General features: G+C 48.1%; 1 long non-coding RNA gene across 2 annotated transcripts in view; it reads left to right on the forward strand.

Annotated features, from left to right (window-relative positions):
• The first annotated feature begins 6 nt into the window (after window positions 1-6).
• LOC109370044 overlaps window positions 7-5,526 on the forward strand; it is an 8,682-nt gene continuing 3,162 nt past the window's right edge. The window contains exons 1-3 of one of the 2 annotated variants that reach the window (XR_002119801.2): window positions 7-381; window positions 815-898; window positions 1,166-3,623. This is a non-coding gene — a long non-coding RNA (uncharacterized LOC109370044). Of the gene's footprint in view, window positions 382-814; window positions 899-1,165; window positions 3,624-5,526 lie in introns of those variants that run through there. The other variant, XR_002119800.2, reaches the window with a different exon arrangement.

Here is a 5,526-nt window from a genome sequence, read left to right on the forward strand (position 1 = left end):
ATGGAGGCGGCCGCGCGGACGGCGTGCCGGCGCTGACGTCACTCCGTTGGTTTCCAATATGTCATTCATATTCCTCAGACCTGCGTTCGCATTCGAGTAGTAAAAGCAGTTCCGTTACCAAAACGGAGACGAGTCACGTGGTGCCCAAACGCATCTCAGCTGCCTCATTCCTGCCCCCCGCAGCGCTCGCCTGTGAAAGGCAGGCCGGCTGCACGTGCCCGGCCGGTGCTAAGCCTGGTGGTTTGGTGCAGTGCACGGTGCGAGCTCCAGTTCACCGGAACGCATCCCCACGTGGCCCTGTTAAGGTGAAAGCGGCGGTGTGCTGGGTTTTGTCACCGGATCGCCACCAGCTGACTAAAATAATTGCACAATAATTGTAAGGTAAAGGGGCAAACAGTGCTGCTTGCCACATGGGTGAGGATGGGGATTTGGGCCCGTGTGTGGAAATAACCCCCCACGGTGTCAGCTCTGCACTCTGTTTTGAGCCTGGTCGCAGCTCCTGCAGCAGCTCTGGTAATGGCTGCACAACTCCAGCGGGCACTTAGCAGGCACTGTATGTTTGGGACCGTCATCTCCGGAAAACGCATTCATGACAGAAAAAGTAACTGCACTGGGGCGAAGGCTGCAAGGCAGCTGCTGGGTTGATGGCAGCTCCTGCTGAGAGCGGGGAAGAGGCAGAGAGAGCAAAGAAGGTTCTGCTGGTACTGCAGCCCCTATGCTGTGTGTTTTCTTTCACACGCACTCTGTCAGAAGCAGCATTTCCTATACCTGTGGCACCACGCGTTCCCTGACTCCGCTCATTCACACCCTACAGGCACATTTCCTAAGCAGAGAAGCTTTAGCCTCTCAGTGTGACAAACCATGAATGCCACGAGGAAACTGGAGATCAAAGGAGAACGTAAGTGTCATAGAGTAGCTCATTACTTTGTCCTGGAAATGCAGAATTACTAAAATACCACAAAACTGGTATGAATAAGGTTTGGCTCAGTAAGTCTGAATGTACCACGATCTGCATCTGTTTTCCATTACGATGCCAAATCTAAGAGCTTGGTAAAAGGCATTTTTAATTTCAAGAGGGAAGAAGTAAAAGATGGGTGTGTGTTGTTCCATATGAATGCAAGACTAGCAGCGCCTAACCTTTCATTTCATTCACTGCCCACTGCAGATGGATGCCAAACAAAACCAGAGCTATGCATTTTCCTTAAATTGGTAACAAAACCAGATGGGCACGGAAAGACCAGAGACCTCAGGGGCGGAAGTTTCCAAGGACAATGCAAGCTCCACAACTGTCACAAGGCCGCAGTAGTCCTCTTGGTGACTTTGGCAGGTTGAACTGCCTCACCAGAGATGCACAGCTGCCACTCCATGGTCATAATGAAGGAGGCTGCGGCTGTTTGCATGTATGCTCACCTCACATAAAGCCAACAGGAGCACATGGCTGCTCCTCAAAACCACCCCAACACATGCTCCACGCAGCCCACAGCACAGCCTGTGCTTGCAGGAGTCCACCCAGCCCCGTCAAAGGGAAGCAGCGCAGCCACAGCACATTCCACTTCATACCAAGTCACTTTTAATTCAGTTACAGTCTTCCATTACCGAGGAAATAAATGTGGGAGGAAACAAAGGACAGACACAGAGAAGCAAAACAGGGGTAGCAAGTAGGAGATATATGCTTACTGCATCGCGCTTGGCTCCATGGGGCTTTAGAAGGGCTGTCATATATCATGACATTTATCATTTCTTGCATGTACTACGATGAGAAGTCCATTACAATATCGATCATTTTATTCTGCTCAACTCTATGACATCTAATATTCAGCATAGCTGAAAAAGCTTACAAGTGATTTAGAAATAGCTGCACTGGGAAAACTGAGGAAGAAATCGGAGTCAACATGGTTTCCCTTAATGGAATTCTCTTTCTAGTAAGCTTTTACAAAACTTAGGAAATTGCATTTCAAACATGGTTAAAGCTACAGCATGGTTGCAGCCAAGCTATCAGAAGTTACAGACATAATAAAGATTTCCTATGCAATCTTAATTTTCACACTGACATGATGATACAACCTTCAGCTGTGTTGCTGTCATGTACCCGTCCACAATTCCTGCCCCAGAGAACTCCAGGAGAAACTCTTTAAAGGCACCAGAGCACTTACACTTCCTTGACGTCAGAAATAACACCTACAGACCTGAAAGTACACTTGTTTCCATTGAACCTAGAGCAACTGCAGTGAGCAGGCTGGGGGACCCAGGTGATGCCAGCTCTTGTCACCAGGACACTGCTAGCAATACCTGGTGGAATCCCAGCATCACAGCTGCAGGGACTGAGATGTTCTGCAGCCACAGATCCTCTCAGCCTCACCTCCTTATTGCAGGCTTTGGATCCACTGATCCTGCCATGGGTGGCACTAGGAGTTTTCTTCATTCTCCTTTAGTATACAGTCTGTTCCATCCAGGCCTCGCCTGCAGCACATTATTTACGCAGAGCAGCCCAAGGCCTGCATCAGAAGGTCCTTCAGCACTGGAGAAAGCTGTGTGCTGGAGGGAAGCCAAGGGAGGCTGACGACCAAGCCTGCATGCTAATGGCAGCATCTGCCGCTGCTGCTCTAACTCTTCTGAAGCCTCACATTTCGCTTCCAAGGGATCCATTGTTTGTTAGGGCCCCATTTCAGAGATCCAACTCTAAAATGGAGGAATGACCAACAAGGAAGGCAATCAGGTGTCACAAAATTACACAGATAGATTACACCTGGCATTAGCATCACAAGAGTAACATCTGAGCTCATCTAAAGTTTCTCCTTATTTCTTTATTAAATACCCTAAGAGCTGTACCAATGTGTACAGAGCCTAAACATTTGGTATGAATGAGCCTTGAGCATGAAATAACTAGCTCAAAGTCAGTCCCTTTATATTAAAAAGGAATTTAAACCGTATGGTGAGTTTTTGTGCATGCAGATGAGGTTCAGACATGGCTCTGCTCGTGCCCGGATGTGTTGTATGTGCCTAGATCTCAGCTGGTTGTTTGCAGTGCAAGGTAGTAGAAGCTGGCTTCTTGCAGCAACTTGGATCATACCAACAATTTACAGACCATCGTACATACTAGGGTGAGGGCCTCAGTGTCACAGGAGCTAGATGCTGAGTATGTGGGCCAACATGCGGATACTCTGGGGAAAGAGGGAGGAAGGAAAGCCAGGGTTTAAGGAAGATGCTTCTTCCATTGAGTTATATGGCCCTGATGCAGGGATGAGCAGAAAGAGCTGTCTCCTTCCTTACCTGCCTTCATATGGGATATGAGTCAGAGCCACACCTTGAAAGAGAGCGAGGACAATCTGTGTACCAGCTACAATTCAAAGACATACAGTATCCATTCCAAATTTTTTTGCCTGCCTTGCCAATATTTAGGCCAGTCCTTACCAAATCAGGGTCACTAGTCCTTGAATAGGGTACGAACTGAGTTCTAGCAAGTCAGTATATGGTGCACTTTGTACTGCTTTGCAGCAACTTTTTTGATCCAAGATCCTATCAGCACTCCCAGTTGCTGGCATGTCTTATGCACAGATTGCACCTCCACCTGCTCTGCCTTCTGGATCATTTGCCAAAAAAAAAAAAAAAAGTGTCTAAAAGCCTAGGTACATTCTGTGTCCTGCTAGTCCCAAAGGTGAGACCACATCCCACCACTCCTGGTATAAGTTTGGATTTGATGGGGCTGTGATATCTCAGGCAACAAGAAGCAACACGGGTCAAGCACAGGTGAAGGTGGCAAGGCAGAGCCACACTCCTCAGCCACCAAATGGCCTTGCCCCACTAAAGGGTCTGCAATGCCTCCCACTGGGTTATCATTTGCTGCTGTGCACCACTGCTATATCTGCTTCCAGCTGCCAACACTCCTCTGCTCGTTAAACTAATGAACCCAGTCCTGAGGTGATGCTCTACGCTGGTACAGATGTGCATGAGCTCTCTCGACCAAGGCATCCGTCAGTGACCAAGGCCATGGAGAGGGGAGGGAATAGATGGCATTCCACATAAAGCAGCCTGTTCTGGTGGTCATTTTTCACTGCTACTGCTTCTGCTTTGGCTTTGATAACCTCCTCATGCACTGCTTCCACAGGTTCCAAAAAAGGTAGAGCTAAGGCTGCAAGGTGGGCCTGCAGCATGCATGTGTCCAAGTCCTGAGCTTCCTCTGTTAGATGCACTCTATGGCTTCATCTAAGTATCAGGGCCCCAAGGACAGACCCATCTGCTGTTTGAGAGGCACCAAGGGTGCTGTCAGTCCAACACCATGTTGGGCTGATGCTCTGGATGCGAACTTCAGGAAGGAAATTTCATCCTCTCAAAGCTGCCTGCTCTCGTATCAAGATCAACAGCACCACCTAGTGATCCCAAATCAGCTTCTGTTACCTGCCTGCCTCATCTCCTGCATTTCTTGCACTGCTCCAGGTCTCACAGATGGTCTTCCCACCTCCAGTACTGGTGCTCGAGGTTACTTAGCAGAAGGTATTGCATGGTGAAGGCTGGGAGCACTCAGACACAGACCTCCAGATGTGGGATGAGGTGATCCAAATCAACTCACAGACCAAGAAACACCACTGAGCTGCGTGCCAGGCCCCATTTGTCTCAGTGAGAGCATTTCCTGCACAACTCACAGCTTCCACATTCAAACTAAACCTCTTCAGGGAAAGAAATAATCTCTCATTATTCATCCCTTCATTCTCTCCTGGGCTTGACCTTGCCCACATTTTGTTTAAGACATGCAATGCAGGGACCTCAAGCACATCAGTCAGAGGCCATGCTTTGTTCCTAATCTCCCACTGGTATACAAAGGTGATAATACAGATGTCTAGAGAATCAAAAGAATGGTCAACATTCTCTCTGCTGCCCCAGCTTAGAGCAACAGAGCAGCCCCACGTTTCCAGCATGCAACAAGCCCTTCTTGCAACAAGTCCTCTCCCCACCACTCCTACACTTTTCCCTACACACCCTCAAATAAAATAAAATAAAGGAAAAAATCTGCAATTTCTGCACGGAAATCTGGAGAGGCCCCATTTCTTCACCATCCCAGTTCCATCCCCAGTGCAAGAGACAGAAAATACCATGAGGTTGCTGTATGCATGCAGGATACCGTTCCATCTTCCATAGGTAGCAATAGTCCTACCCTGTGAAAAGAAAAAGGCATGAAGGGCAATTTGGTGATAGGAAGCATGGAGACTGGACAGCAGGCAGCTGTCTCACGAACAGAAGAGATATAAGGGCAGAAAGTGAAGCTTGTAGGTGGCAGATTAAAAAGGAAAAAAAAGAAGTCAGATCTTCACTCAGTGCAAACCGTGGAAGTGGCAGCCAGAGGATGCTGGGAACACCAGAACCTTACGTGAAAAATCAGTAAAGGGAGAGCAGAGAGCAGGCTCTGGCTCAATAAGTCCTTGAAGTGCTTGGGGAGATATGGTGGGGAAATACCACAATCATCCTGACTTGACATTAGATCTCAAAAGAATGTAGAATTCCCTTTACATTAAAAAGAATTTCCAGCTCCCT

This window comes from Meleagris gallopavo, chromosome 15, assembly GCF_000146605.3.
Source record: "Meleagris gallopavo isolate NT-WF06-2002-E0010 breed Aviagen turkey brand Nicholas breeding stock chromosome 15, Turkey_5.1, whole genome shotgun sequence".
In the NCBI taxonomy this organism is placed as follows: domain Eukaryota; kingdom Metazoa; phylum Chordata; class Aves; order Galliformes; family Phasianidae; genus Meleagris; species Meleagris gallopavo.